Source organism: Silurus meridionalis, chromosome 3 (genome assembly GCF_014805685.1).
Source record: "Silurus meridionalis isolate SWU-2019-XX chromosome 3, ASM1480568v1, whole genome shotgun sequence".
Lineage (NCBI taxonomy): Eukaryota > Metazoa > Chordata > Actinopteri > Siluriformes > Siluridae > Silurus > Silurus meridionalis.
In genome coordinates this window covers 33,305,448-33,321,291 of record NC_060886.1, presented here as the reverse complement: position 1 = coordinate 33,321,291, position 15,844 = coordinate 33,305,448, and the positions used below count along the sequence as shown (strand labels likewise).

The 15,844-nt window shown below is 37.5% G+C and overlaps 5 non-coding genes across 5 annotated transcripts; 4 read left to right on the top strand and 1 right to left on the bottom strand.

The window, feature by feature from the left end:
• Positions 1-3,723: 3,723 nt before the first annotated feature.
• trnas-uga lies at positions 3,724-3,805 on the bottom strand. Its single transcript has one exon. It is a non-coding gene; the product is annotated as a tRNA-Ser (tRNA).
• Positions 3,806-9,241: 5,436 nt separating this feature from the next.
• Positions 9,242-9,314, top strand: trnak-uuu. Its single transcript has one exon. It is a non-coding gene; the product is annotated as a tRNA-Lys (tRNA).
• A 1,177-nt stretch (positions 9,315-10,491) lies between these two features.
• Positions 10,492-10,565, top strand: trnak-uuu. Its single transcript has one exon. It is a non-coding gene; the product is annotated as a tRNA-Lys (tRNA).
• Positions 10,566-12,858: 2,293 nt separating this feature from the next.
• trnal-uag lies at positions 12,859-12,940 on the top strand. The gene has a single exon. It is a non-coding gene; the product is annotated as a tRNA-Leu (tRNA).
• A 2,042-nt stretch (positions 12,941-14,982) lies between these two features.
• Positions 14,983-15,093, top strand: trnal-caa. Its single transcript has 2 exons — positions 14,983-15,020; positions 15,048-15,093. It is a non-coding gene; the product is annotated as a tRNA-Leu (tRNA).
• The last annotated feature ends 751 nt before the right edge of the window (positions 15,094-15,844 follow it).

Sequence of the window (15,844 nt, the reverse complement as noted above, 5' to 3'; positions counted from 1 at the left end):
GCCCAACTGAGACAACAAACCAAAATTTACCATTGGCAGACGACGCAAGTGTGCCGCTACCTTTAGAGGAATTTCTGAAGCTGTTTTTGTTGCTGTCTATTTTGTAAAGGTTGTCTGTTTCCATGATGGATCGTCGCAGCTGTGGCAAAACGACAGTGGCAAAAAAACTTGCGTCTGAATCCTGTTATTATATGTGGATGATTGTTGACAATCAGAGGGAAATGCAATGGACTGCCAATTCTGCACAGCCTGTTGTGTGTTTTTGTATTACTTTGTTTTCGAGCAAAAGTCTTTTGTTAAGTGTGTTTCATGCATGCTGCTGACATCATGGCCGGCTGCAACAGCATCTCCTCCACAAGCTGGCAGTCCTATCTCTGCGTATAACTACTAGTAGCGTGGCCGAGTGGTCTAAGGCGCTGGATTTAGGCTCCAGTCTCTTTGGAGGTGTGGGTTTGAATCCACCGCTGCCACTTTACAATTTTGGCCAAATAGAGTAGATCTTCTTCCGTTAATACTGCAGATGTTGATCAGCGGGTCCAAAGCCTAGATCCGTCGAGATCGAGGGTCGCTGTAAATGCTAGTCAAAAGGTGCTTGTTTTAGCTCTATGTTAAACAGTCTCACGAGCTCTTGTCAAATAGAATACAAAGTTTATCCTGCACTGCACACAGTTTTTCTTTCAGTTTGTCAAGTTTAGCCTTTTTTAGTCAAAAAGTAATGATTTGTATTTATTTCTCTGAACAACCAGATAGGTCCAAAACACACATACTAAGCTTATTTTCAGAAAACAATAAAGGACTGGATTATGCAGATCAGTGTACTCTGTACAGCATTGTTGTAAAATCTGTCCTTTTCACTTGTTCACATTATGCAATACACTGATTTACTTTTATGTGACACTTTTTCTTTCACAAACGCTGTAAATAAGAGTGTCATGGTTAATCAATGATCCATCTCTAATTGAATTATTAAGATAAAATGCCACTATTGAAACGAAAAATAAGGAATCTGAGGATACTAGCAGATTGACATTGCATTCTTTTCCCTTTGCACTTTATTTACACACAGATTTAGCCACACAGCTGCACACTTTTGTGCCATTCCTGGAACCAGATTCTGTTTAAATGAGAGCCCATGCTTAGCTATCATGATAACAAAACAAGTGTTCAAGCCAGTGATGTCAAATGAAAGTGAATCAAGCTTTATCGAAGAATCCTAGAAATGTTAAATTAATTAAATTAAATTTAAATTAATTAATTATATTTTAAATGTGTGATATTGATCACAAAAAAACCAAACAGGTAATTCAGCACAAGCAGACAAAAAAAGGTAGATGGTAGGAGCAATAAACCAAATATTCAGCTTTAAGGAGAATATATAATTGTGGTTTGTGTTATCCTGTTCCTTTTGCCACATCTTATTTTTGAAACTTTTTAGATGTTGCTAAACTGAAAATTAAATACAGATCTCATCTCAATATTAAACATGACTTGAGAGTGACAGTATCAAGTCTACAACTCAGTTGTGAAAAGATGTATGAAATACATTTGCTCTATTTTACACAGATTGCAAAGTGACAGAAAGGCAAAGTGATAACACAATTACACCTTTCTTTTCTCTATTTTTGTTTTTGATGCTAGTTGATGATCATTTAGAATTGGTTAGTTTAATAAATTAGACATTTTTCAACTTGAAGTATTTTATTATACTTTTTTGAGGTGACAGAGGACAAGTGGGTTTAAAAATCCACCCCTCTGAAGTGGTAAATGGCAGAAAAAGATTGAGAATCACTGCTAAAAAACACAAACAGAAGTCACATTAGTACAGAATGGAGCATAAAGCACGTCCGGATAGTGCCGCTAGAGGGCAGTGTGAGACTGAGAGATGAGGATGTGAGCTGTGTGAAGCTGGGATCAATAGTCTGTTAAGGGGTGGGAAGAGGGAAAAAGAAGGGAAAGAAGGAAAAACAGGAAAAAGAGAAAGAAAAAATTGAAAAATGAAAGAAAAAAGAAAAGGTAATGGAAACATGTCTTGCACATTTCTTATGGTTGGCAGATTGATGTATATATTTTATAGCAAACTGCCTTATGTGCTTCCCAGAGAGAATCTCTGATGTGAATGATGCTGGTTCGAATCCCTCAATAGTGCACACAAATACTGATGATGTGAATAAAAATACATCACTTGTCACTCATGTTCATTAATATCTTTGTGATTTGACTGATTTTTTTACTGAAATTCCAATAAAGTGCATAAAATGCATGTTTATTTCTTTTGTTAATGTACTTATTTAACCTTTAACACTTTTTTTAACAAAAGTCTATTTTTTCATTATATGGGACATGTTCTGTATTTATCTTTTGTATTTATATTCTACTTAATAATAATAATAATAATAATAATAATAATAATAATGAGGATGATAATGGGTTCAGCATTTTCACAGAATAATTCACGGGTCACTGTTCTATAAACAATAAAACATTTTATTTTTAATTACTAAAAATGCTGCAATATTACAAATCAATGTATATATTAATAAAGGTTAATTAACAATAGATATAATCAAGTACAAAGATTTAAAAAATGATCCTAATTGGGTCTGAAACAACAACCTAATGATAAATAACTATAGATTATAATAGTAGTAAATCCACAAAATAAATGGTAAAATAATATCAAGTCTCTGAGTGACTCAAAACACCAGGAAGAAATGGTTAAAGGAGCAGAACTGGAAGAAACAGCAGGTCTGGATGCAGATGAAGGACTGGCTGAAGGAGATGAACTTTGACTACCAGGCTGTAAAGACACATATTGTATATTATGATCTTTAGCATAATAATGATGATGATAATTACATATGAAGATCTTTTTAAATGACAGGAATCTGCATTGGTACATTTACATTAGGTTTGGCTGCTGAATTGTTGCTGAAGGATTCACCAAACCGTGACTTTGTAAACTAAAAAAGAGAGGCGACAGAACAGACTGACATTCATGTAAAATCACACATGTGCTGGAAATGTAAAGATCTGATTTCCCTTTTGCAGAAAACACAAATAATCTTCTATTCAATAAAAGACAATATGACTATAAAAGGCTTTGGGGACGTTCCAGAGATAATTGTGTGTGGAGTAAATACTGAAATATGAAAATAATGAATGAGCAGTGATAATGTAAGTGCAGGCTGTATAATGGTGGGGGTGGAGGTAGAGGGCGCTACAGCAGTAGGAGTGGAGTAAAGCAGGTGGAACACTTGCAGCAGGTGGAACACTTACGACCTGGTAAAAGAACAATAAAGAGTGTGGAAAACAGGTTTTATTTACCTTTCAGTCTTGGTATTTTTTACAGATCTAAATAAGAAGAAACATTGCAAAATCTAACATTCACACATTAATATGTTTAATCCACAATCATCTCTGTACACTAGTGAGAGTCTGAGGGCAGAAGTCAAGTGATATGAAACATTCTTTTGAAACAAGAAGTTTCACAAGATCTTTTTGAACCTTTTTGATCTTGTAGAAAGCACAAGATGAATCATGTTTCCTAAAGAGATAATGTGAGTTCTAATGGACTTCCTCCTCGTCCCAGCAAAACAACTTTCACCTCAAGTAAAACAGATTATGTTTGTTTCTAACGTTTCTTCTATGCTGAAACACTTCTGTACATCGTTCACTTCACACAGTAAAGACTAAACAATAAAACACTATCACACATTGATGAAACGCTGTGAGCAGGATTTGAACCTGCGTGGGGAAACCCCATTGGATTTCAAGTCCAACGCCTTAACCACTCGGCCATCGCAGCAGTGATGAAGCCGGCTGCAATGTCTTGACTTGTCTACAATTTCACCTAAAAAGAAACATTTAGAACTGAAAGTGTCTCTGACAGACTTTGGCACTTTTCTCACCATTAAACACAAGACAGTTTGAGTCCCATTGAGTTTTCCTGCTGAGCACAGCACAATTCTTTAAGCACAAAAGAAGTGCAGATAATCCAGTTTCCAACATAATTGCTATACAGGGTTCACTTCCTCTTGAACTTCATTGTACCAATAGCAATATGTGGGTTCGAGTCTAATGCCTTTACCTCTCGGGCCATCACAGCAGCAGATATTGTCTTTTATATTTTATATATCGTTTTTCAACAGGAACGTAACTACACGTGTCAGCACGTTAAAAACCTCACTTTTGCGGAACAGGACGGCGAGCTCTCAGTCGGAAAATCAGACATCAAACATCATTTTTGCAAACACCTTCCGAACTGCACTGACTCAAGAACAAACCCTCAAAGCATTTTTCCCAGACGCACCACCTGCCAGCAACAATCACTCAGTCCTCCACTTATGTTCAGTAGAGATGATCATGAAGCTCAGCAGCACTTTAGAGTTTAACTTAAGCCACCACAGGTCTGGATGGGTTTGAACTACTGACATTATGGATAACAGGCCATTGCTGTAATCGATTGCGGCACAGAGACCTGTCTTTGGAGTCTCCTTTAGTTTTTTGGATAAACCACATTCGGCTCTGGTTATTCTTAAACTGCCAGTCAGTAGCTGGCGTGTGTTTTGCATGAAGTCCATGTGATGTGGAGAATTAAATGATGTGCTGGCGAGCGCGTGAGATTCTTAATCTCAGCGTATTTAATTCCTTCCCCACATTGGGCAATAAAAAGCTTTTGCACTGGTGCACTGAGATGGCAAAGGTTTCTATTCATCTTGGTGACACCTTTCTGACGAACACCGCCGAATCTGGTCGTCCTTATTAAGCCGTACATAAAAAAAAAAAAATTTTCCAAGTTAACTTCAGACCCACAACATGGTTACCGGTGGAGGCACCAGAAATGTTGGATGTTTACGAGAAAAAGTCAGAGTTCATTTATGATTTTTTATTTATATATTTGTATTTGCATTTTGATGTAATATGCAAATTGAATGCTCTAAATGGGTTTAGTTTTCACAGAGTGCAATTTAAGCAATAAAAATTTTTTGTCTAAAAAGGACACAAATTACTTGTTCATTTTAAGAGACCGTCTTATATCCAATTACTCAAATAAACGATGGAGTAATTGGTAGAAAACTCGATTACTAAAATAATCCCCAATTATAACTACTAAATATAGTGTGTGTGTGTGTGTGTGTGTGTGTGTGTGTGTGTGTGTGTGTGTGTGTGTTGTTATGTAGTGTCCTTGTAGATCTGTAATTTACTCACAGATGCTGAAGAAGCTTTAACTGGATTTTAAACTTTACTGGTTTCTCCTCCACAACTGGAACTTGAGCTGCAGCTGATTTCTCCTCCACAGCTGGAACTTGAGCTGGATGTGGGTGGACTCTGGATGTGGTGGTTCCTCTCAGTCTCACGCTCCTTATGAGATTAAAGTGGTGATGGAGCTGTAACACAACAGAGACACTGCTCTTACACACTGCTGTTAGTCTTTATGCCGACACCAGCAAAATTACACCCTGATGCTGACTGAAATCCCCTCATATGACCAAACCCACACTTTTTATTAATCTGAGGGTCCAGGGTTCAAGTCCCTGTTCAGTCGTTAAAAAGCCAACGGCTGGCTGATTCTTGGTGGTGGGATAATCCAAAGCTTGTTTGAATCTTCCCTTGACGTCAAAATTTTATGAGATTTTTTTTCTTGCACAGAGTACAGGCTCTGACGTTTACACATGCTTTACAAGTCTTACCCATACATTAGCAAATTATGGTTTAGTCTCACTTTGGAAAGCATCCTTTATGGTGTTCATTTTGACCAACCAATGGCTCTGGCAATAGTTGTCTTAGTTTGAACCCAAAAGATATTGCCATGATCCTCCCATGCAAATATCATTAGTTCACACATACTTTGACGGTGACATTATTTGAGGTGTCACTGAAACTTGAATTGTGAATACATATTAGTCACAATTTGCAGAGTTATCTTTTTTTTCAGCTAGAGCAAATTGACAAAGTTTGGGCAGAAGTCAAGTGATATGAAACATTCTTTTGAAACAAGAAGTTTCACAAGATCTTTTTGAACCTTTTTGATCTTGTAGAAAGCACAAGATGAATCATGTTTCCTAAAGAGATAATGTGAGTTCTAATGGACTTCCTCCTCGTCCCAGCAAAACAACTTTCACCTCAAGTAAAACAGATTATGTTTGTTTCTAACGTTTCTTCTATGCTGAAACACTTCTGTACATCGTTCACTTCACACAGTAAAGACTAAACAATAAAACACTATCACACATTGATGAAACGCTGTGAGCAGGATTTGAACCTGCGTGGGGAAACCCCATTGGATTTCAAGTCCAACGCCTTAACCACTGCCATCGCAGCAGTGATGAAGCCGGCTGCAATGTCTTGACTTGTCTACAATTTCACCTAAAAGAAACATTTAGAACTGAAAGTGTCTCTGACAGACTTTGGCACTTTTCTCACCATTAAACACAAGACAGTTTGAGTCCCATTGAGTTTTCCTGCTGAGCACAGCACAATTCTTTAAGCACAAAAGAAGTGCAGATAATCCAGTTTCCAACATAATTGCTATACAGGGTTCACTTCCTCTTGAACTTCATTGTACCAATAGCAATATGTGGGTTCGAGTCTAATGCCTTTACCTCTCGGGCCATCACAGCAGCAGATATTGTCTTTATATTTTATATATCGTTTTCAACAGGAACGTAACTACACGTGTCAGCACGTTAAAAACCTCACTTTTATGGAACAGGACGGCGAGCTCTCAGTCGGAAAATCAGACATCAAACATCATTTTTGCAAACACCTTCCGAACTGCACTGACTCAAGAACAAACCCTCAAAGCATTTTTCCCAGACGCACCACCTGCCAGCAACAATCACTCAGTCCTCCACTTATGTTCAGTAGAGATGATCATGAAGCTCAGCAGCACTTTAGAGTTTAACTTAAGCCACCACAGGTCTGGATGGGTTTGAACTACTGACATTATGGATAACAGGCCATTGCTGTAATCGATTGCGGCACAGAGACCTGTCTTTGGAGTCTCCTTTAGTTTTTTGGATAAACCACATTCGGCTCTGGTTATTCTTAAACTGCCAGTCAGTAGCTGGCGTGTGTTTTGCATGAAGTCCATGTGATGTGGAGAATTAAATGATGTGCTGGGCGTAGAGCGTGAGATTCTTAATCTCAGCGTATTTAATTCCTTCCCCACATTGGGCAATAAAAAGCTTTTGCACTGGTGCACTGAGATGGCAAAGGTTTCTATTCATCTTGGTGACACCTTTCTGGCCAATTACACCGAATCTGGTCGTCCTTATTAAGCCGTACATAAAAAAAAAAAAATTTTCCAAGTTAACTTCAGACCCACAACATGGTTACCGGTGGAGGCACCAGAAATGTTGGATGTTTACGAGAAAAAGTCAGAGTTCATTTATGATTTTTTATTTATATATTTGTATTTGCATTTTGATGTAATATGCAAATTGAATGCTCTAAATGGGTTTAGTTTTCACAGAGTGCAATTTAAGCAATAAAAATTTTTTGTCTAAAAAGGACACAAATTACTTGTTCATTTTAAGAGACCCGTCTTATATCCAATTACTCAAATAAACGATGGAGTAATTGGTAGAAAACTCGATTACTAAAATAATCCCCAATTATAACTACTAAATATAGTGTGTGTGTGTGTGTGTGTGTGTGTGTGTGTGTGTGTGTGTGTGTGTGTGTGTGTTGTTATGTAGTGTCCTTGTAGATCTGTAATTTACTCACAGATGCTGAAGAAGCTTTAACTGGATTTTAAACTTTACTGGTTTCTCCTCCACAACTGGAACTTGAGCTGCAGCTGATTTCTCCTCCACAGCTGGAACTTGAGCTGGATGTGGGTGGACTCTGGATGTGGTGGTTCCTCTCAGTCTCACGCTCCTTATGAGATTAAAGTGGTGATGGAGCTGTAACACAACAGAGACACTGCTCTTACACACTGCTGTTAGTCTTTATGCCGACACCAGCAAAATTACCCCCTGATGCTGACTGAAATCCCCTCATATGACCAAACCCACACTTTATATTAATCTGAGGGTCCAGGGTTCAAGCCCCTGTTCAGTCGTTAAAAAGCCAACGGCTGGCTGATTCTTGGTGGTGGGATAATCCAAAGCTTGTTTGAATCTTCCCTTGACGTCAAAATTTTATGAGATTTTTTCTTGCACAGAGTACAGGCTCTGACGTTTACATGCTTTACAAGTCTTACCCATACATTAGCAAATTATGGTTTAGTCTCACTTTGAAAGCATCCTTTATGGTGTTCATTTTGACCAACCAATGGCTCTGGCAATAGTTGTCTTAGTTTGAACCCAAAAGATATTGCCATGATCCTCCCATGCAAATATCATTAGTTCACATACTTTGACGGTGACATTATTTGAGGTGTCACTGAAACTTGAATTGTGAATACATCTTAGTCACTATTTGCAGAGTTATCTTTTTTTCAGCTAGAGCAAATTGACAAAGTTTGGTAACATGTTATAGGAGGGTTATAATGTACTAATGTTTATTTTATGAGACAGACTACACTTTGGACAAATTCAAAGTCTCCACATTGGACAATCAAAGATAGAGCAACTGCTAATAAAGGCCAAAAAGCAAGCATCCAGCAATCATGACGTGATTCAAACACGTAACCTTCTGATTTGGAGTCAGACACGCTACCGTTGTGCCATGAGGTCCGAGGGGCTGTTTTAACCAGCCTCATGGCCCAGAGAAGGCTTTGCATTTATCTCATCGCGGTTGTAATGACAAATTGAGTCTGACGGTCAGGTTGCAGGCTCTGACATTTTCCGCATTTCAAGACCCTGATTGTTGGTGTAAGTAAGATTCAGCAGTTACATTTCATATGTAAAGGAAACAATCTGTTACACTATACAATGAAATAATGAACTCAGTGTCAGTCATTTGGTCAGTGATGAAATGTAAAGTTAGTTTGCAAAAAGCAAATGCTATATATAAGACTATGGACAAAGATTGGCAAAGGAGCTTTTAAGGTGCTTTTTATGTGAGTTATACATAGTCACATTTTTCAACTTGCCTGCTTCCTTGAATACTGCTGTTGGACATGAAAAAGGAGATAAACTTCATGGTGGGCGTCTTGCAAAAAAGGCACATTAAACTATTGGAAAAATATTTAAGAAACTCCTGAGATTCGCCCTCTGAGCAAGCACAGAGACAAGTATTTTATTGAGGCCAGGTGTCGCAACTGTTCTAGGTTCGAAGCAGTTACTTGAGCAGAGCCCGGATAGCTCAGTCGGTATAGCATCACACTTTTAATCTGAGGGTCCAGGGTTCAAGTCCCTGTTCGGGCGTTAAAAAGCCAACGGCTGACTAATTCTTGGTGGTGGGATAATCCAAAGCTTGTTTGACTCTTCCCTTGACGTCAAAATTTTATGAGATTTTTTTTCTTGCAGAGAGTACAGGCTCTGACATTTCCACATGCTTTACAAGTCTTACCCATACATTAGCAAATTATGGTTTAGTCTCACTGTGGTAAGCATCCTTTATGGTGTTTATTTTGACCAACCAATGGCTCTGACAATAGTCGTCTTTGTTTGAACCCAAAAGATATTGCCATGATCCTCCCATGCAAATATCATTGGTTCAAACATACTTTGACTGTGACATTATTTGAGGTGTCACTGAAACTTGAATTGTGAATACATCTTAGTCACTATTTGCAGAGTTATCTTTTTTTCAGCTAGAGCAAATTGACAAAGTTTGGTAACATGTTATAGGAGGGTTATAATGTACTAATGTTTATTTGATGAGACAGACTACACTTTGGACAAATTCAAAGTCTACATTGGACAATCAAAGATAGAGCAACTGCTAATAAAGGCCAAAAGCAAGCATCCAGCAATCATGACGTGATTCAAACACGTAACCTTCTGATTTAGTCAGACACAGCATTGTTGTTATTATTGAGGTCCGAGGGGCTGTTTTAACCAGCCTCATGGCCCAGAGAAGGCTTTGCATTTATCTCATCGCGGTTGTAATGACAAATTGAGTCTGACGGTCAGGTTGCAGGCTCTGACATTTTCCGCATTTCAAGTCCCTGATTGTTGGTGTAAGTAAGATTCAACAGTTACATTTCATATGTAAAGGAAACAATCTGTTACACTATACAGTGAAATAATGAACTCAGTGTCAGTCATTTGGTCAGTGATGAAATGTAAAGTTAGTTTGCAAAAAGCAAATGCTATATATAAGACTATGGACAAAGATTGGCAAAGGAGCTTTTAAGGTGCTTTTTATGTGAGTTATACATAGTCACATTTTTCATCTAGCCTGCATCCTTGAATACTGCTGTTGGACATGAAAAGGAGATAAACTTCATGGTGGGCGTCTTGCAAAAAGGCACATTAAACTATTGGAAAATATTTAAGAAACTCCTGAGATTCGCCCTCTGAGCCAGCACAGAGACAAGTATTTTATTGAGGCCAGGTGTCGCAACTGTTCTAGGTTCGAAGCAGTTACATGAGCAGAGCCCGGATAGCTCAGTCGGTAGAGCATCAGACTTTTAATCTGAGGGTCCAGGGTTCAAGTCCCTGTTCGGCGTTAAAGCCAACTGACTAATTCTTGGTGGTGATAATCCAAAGCTTGTTTGACTCTTCCCTTGACGTCAAAATTTTATGAGATTTTTTTTCTTGCAGAGAGTACAGGCTCTGACATTTCCACATGCTTTACAAGTCTTACCCATACATTAGCAAATTATGGTTTAGTCTCACTGTGGTAAGCATCCTTTATGGTGTTTATTTTGACCAACCAATGGCTCTGACAATAGTCGTCTTTGTTTGAACCCAAAAGATATTGCCATGATCCTCCCATGCAAATATCATTGGTTCAAACATACTTTGACTGTGACATTATTTGAGGTGTCACTGAAACTTGAATTGTGAATACATCTTAGTCACTATTTGCAGAGTTATCTTTTTTTCAGCTAGAGCAAATTGACAAAGTTTGGTAACATGTTATAAGAGGGTTATAATGTACTAATGTTTATTTGATGAGACAGACTACACTTTGGACAAATTCAAAGTCTCCACATTGGACAATGAAAGATAGAGCAGCTGCTAATAAAGGCCAAAAGGTGGAGTCCAGCAACCATGACCTCGACGTGATTCGCCATTAAAACTAACCAAGTGTACGGTGTAAAAGGAAGAGATATAGCAGACACAAAAATTAGTATAAAAGATACAATAAGATACATGCGTGAGCAGAATAAAGATGGTTTTATTATCAGTTTAGACTTTGAGAAAGCGTTTGACAGGGTGGAACATAATTTCTTATTTGACGTTTTAAAGAGGTTTGGGTTTGGAGAACATTTTATTAAATGGATTAGGATCTAATACAAAGGTGCAGTAACAAAAATTTAATGTAATGTGTTTTTAACACAGTGTTTTAAAATAACCAGATCAATAAGAGAAGGATAAAACGGTGTACATGAGATTCGGAAGGGCAGCGGTTTAAACAGAGCATTTTACTTTTATGGAAGCAAAAGAAATAAAGATTTTAGGAGTTTTAATGGGGAGGGATAAAAAGAAAGCAGAAGAAACAATGTGGGAGGAAATATTAGGCGGGATTGAAAGGAGGTTGATATTTTGGAAAATGGGAACATTAACACTAAAAGGGAAAGTTTTAGTTCTTAACATCTTAATGATTTCTAAACTGTGGTACATTTTATACACATCATCTATGCCGTTGTGGGCAGAAAAAAGTCTGAAAAAAAATGTTTTTTTAAATTATTAATGGGAAGGGAAACCCGCAAGAATTGCATACAACACCTTAATAGGAGCAATAGAGAAGGGAGGACTGGAGTTAATGGATGTGGAACAAAGAAAAAACAGTCTGAGGGTGAAAATGTAAAAAAAAAATACATGGATGAAGAAAACAAGGCGGCATGGAAAGCAACAATGGGTTTTTTCTTAAATAAGTGTAGCAACTTCAATCGTGGAGACAAAATACTGTGGATGAAAACAAAAAATTGGATGACGGAGGGGTTGCCAGACTTTTATAAAGAACTGTTGAGGGCCTGCATTTTTATCTCATGTACATTTTAATCCACAAGGAAGAGAGAACATTTTAAATCAACCTTTATTCTTAAACAATGGCATTTTAAATCAGGAGAAAGAGATATTCTTTAAGAAATGGTGGGATGTGGGTATTATGAAAGTAAGAGATGTTTTATATGAATTCAAAGAGGGGTTTTTACCAACACAATACATTGTGGACATAATGGAGGAGGCAAAGGAGGATTTTGGCAGACAGGAATAGAAAATACATAAGATGTAATCAAGAACTCTATACCTCAAGAATGTCTAAAAAGAATTGAAAACATGGAAGGATGAAGAAGAAAAGATGTGAATGTGAGTCTTGGAGGAAAATTGTTTGCTTTCAAAACGTTCTGTGAAAATGTTTTATTGCCTTTTTAGAGACCCTGTTTTTAAGAGACCTGTTGCAAATGAATATTGGTTGCACACGTTTAAAGATTTAAAAGACAGTATATGGAGGAATATAAAGGAAAACTTATACAATAAAGTTGCAGAACTAAGAATATTTTATCAGACATAAGGCTATTTTTACAGATGCAAATTAAAATAGAATTGGAATAGATCGTCACAGCTGTGGCAAAACGACAGTGGCAAAAAAACTTGCGTCTGAATCCAGTTATTATATGTGGATGATTGTTGACAATCAGAGGGAAATGCAATGGACTGCCAATTCTGCACAGCCTGTTGTGTGTTTTTGTATCACTTTGTTCTCAAACAAAAGTCTTTTGTTAAGCGTGTTTTGTGCATGCCGCAACAGCATCTCCTCCACAAGCTGGCAGTCCTATCTCGGAGCTTAACTACTGGTAGCGTGGCCGAGTGGTCTAAGGCGCTGGATTTAGGCTCCATTCTCTTTGGAGGCGTGGGTTCGAATCCCACCGCTGCCACTTTATAAATTTGGTCAAATCTCCTTCCGTAAAATTGCAGAATTTAATCAGCGGGTCCAAAGCCTAGATCCATCGAGATCGGGGGTCGCTGTAAATGCTAGTCAAAAGGTACTTGTTTTAGCTCTATGTTAAACAGTCTAACGAGCTCTTGTCGAATAGAATACAAAGGTTATCCTTCTCTGCACATAGTTTTTCTTTTAGTTTGTCAAGTTTAGTATTTTTTAGTCAAAAAGTAATGATTTGTATTTATTTCTCCGAACAACCAGATAGGTCCAAAACACACATACTAAGCTTATTTTCAGAACACAATAAAGGACTGGATTATGCACATCAGTGTACTCTGTACAGCATTGTTGCGAAATCTGTCCTTTTACTTTTATGTGACACTTTTTCTTTCACAAACGCTGTAAATAAGAGTGTCATGGTTAATCAATGATCCATCTCCTAATTGAATTATTAAGATAAAATGCCACTATAGAAACAAAAAATAAGGAATCTGAGGATACTAGCAGATAAGACATTGCATTCTTTTCCCTTTGCACTTTATTTACACACAGATTTAGCCACACAGCTGCACACTTTTGTGCCATTCCTGGAACCAGATTCTGTTCAAATAAGAGACCGTGCTTAACTATCATGATAACAAAACAAGTGTTCAAGCCAGTGATGTCAAATGAAAGCTAGACTGGTGTGTCACAGGGACATGCTCAAGCATTTGGATGAGTCTTCGATATTCAGTGAAATTTTGCCAAAATATTTCAGTATCAAACAAGCAACAGAAGACTTGAACACGCAAATGTAGCAGACGTATTTTGTTTGCGGTTTAATTATCTACAGGGTTGACTTAAAATAGTTCTGCTGCAGTGTTAAAGAGCTGTGTTCTGTCAGAACAATCTGTGGGAAATTTGTAAGAAACGAAGATCACAAACGTAGTAGGCAAGATTTTAACATGGTGCAGGAAAACCCCAATGGATTTCAAATCCGTCACCTTACCCACTTAGCCATGACTACGCAAGGTTCTGCCTTAAGGCCACTGTGGCTTTATGCATCAAAGGGAAACCAATGGCAATTTTCTGTTTGGCTCTCACACCACAGATGTAGACTAGTTTACGAAGTCAACAATAAGCAGTCAGAAGGCAACAAGAGTTTGGGGTTAACGTGGATGAGACAGAGGGAGTCAGTGATGTAAACATGACTGAGAACAGAGACATTCCTGATCATCATCTTTTCTCTGCTTGTGTTCTATATGGTTGTTGTTCTGCCTGGATACATTCATTATGTAACAAAAATTTTAATTAGTTTTTTTGTATAAAACATTTCTGTTTGATCATTTTTAAATAAAATATAAATAAATAAATAAATAAATATAAAAGAGGCGAAATTAATCCTCCAGTGCAACACACGTTTATTCACCATGTCTTTTATTTGCTCAGCTATAAAAATAGATAGATAGATAGATAGATAGATAGATAGATAGATAGATAGATAGATAGATAGATAGATGATAGATAGATAGATAGATAGACAGACAGACAGACAGACAGACAGACAGACAGACAGACAGCATGGTAGATAGGAAAGACAAGCAGTCAGAAAGGCATTCAGAAAAAAATATAAGCCTGACAGGCAGATAGATAGACAAAAAGGTAGACAAACAGATGGCTGGGTGGACAGACAGATAGACAGACAGACAGACAGATAGACAGACAGACAGACAGAGTAATATTTGAAAAGTACCAGACTCAAGGTTCAATACATTCCAGGAAACTGAGTGTTCTGGTCTCCACATGGAGGCATGGGTTAAAATCCCACTTCTGACAGTAACTTTATTTTCAGGCAGATGGATATATAAATTAGAGAGATCAATAGATTGATAGGAAAGATGAGCAGGCATATTTATGCATTCAGACAGAAAACCAGATAAGACTGATGTAGATAGATAAGAAACACAAAAAGAAGGATAGGTAAGACAAACAAGTAGACAGAAACTTGTAAAAATAGTATTTTCAGACACTAAGGGGATAAGAAACACATGCTTGTATGTCAGGATGGCCGAGCGGTCTAAGGTGCCAGACTCAAGGTTCTGTACCTTCCAGGAAACTGAGTGTTCTGGTCTCCACATGGAGGCGTGGGTTTCAATCCCACTTCTGACAGTGACTTCATTTTCATTAGAAATCAAAACAATAATAAAATAATTATTCCCCTTTGTATTTCAAACACAGACATAAAGAATAAATAAGTAGATGGTTACCTAATAGTGGGAAAGACAGACAAATAAAAAGCCAGAAAAAACTGTTAATACAGACTAGCAGGAAGATGGATATATAAATTAGACAGATCGATAGGAAAAACCCAGCCAATAGGGTTGCACAAGCCAGTGCACTCTTAGTGCTGATTTACTCTGTTCACTGTCCTGTTGCTCTTCCTGTAGTTTTGCTGAAATAAAGCTGAGTTTTGGACGTTGTGTGTTTCTTTTATTGGAGTTAATAGTGATGATCAGTGTGATGAGAGAGTGGGATTAGCTGCAGATTCAGTGTGTGTTGTGCTTCAGTGAGTTTGACTGAAGGAAGTTGAACATCTGGTGAAGTTTCTGTTCTATTCTGGGAGAAATGAAACTATTCACAGTCACATTCATGTAAATATTATTTACACCTCACTGATCTCTGTAATGTGAGAATTCATATCTTGCCTATTTTTAAGTTTATTTTAAGTAAATTAATAATCCTAAACCTAAACAACAACAATTTCACAGATCATGAGTTCAGATGCTCCCTGAAATGACAAAACCATGAGGATAAATCTGAAACTACAGTAGCTCTACAGCAAATCTAAAACAGTAAAAAGCAACATTTAGCATCTATAGCAGGACACCAGCTCATGAGTCGTCTCAGGAGAGTCTAAGTC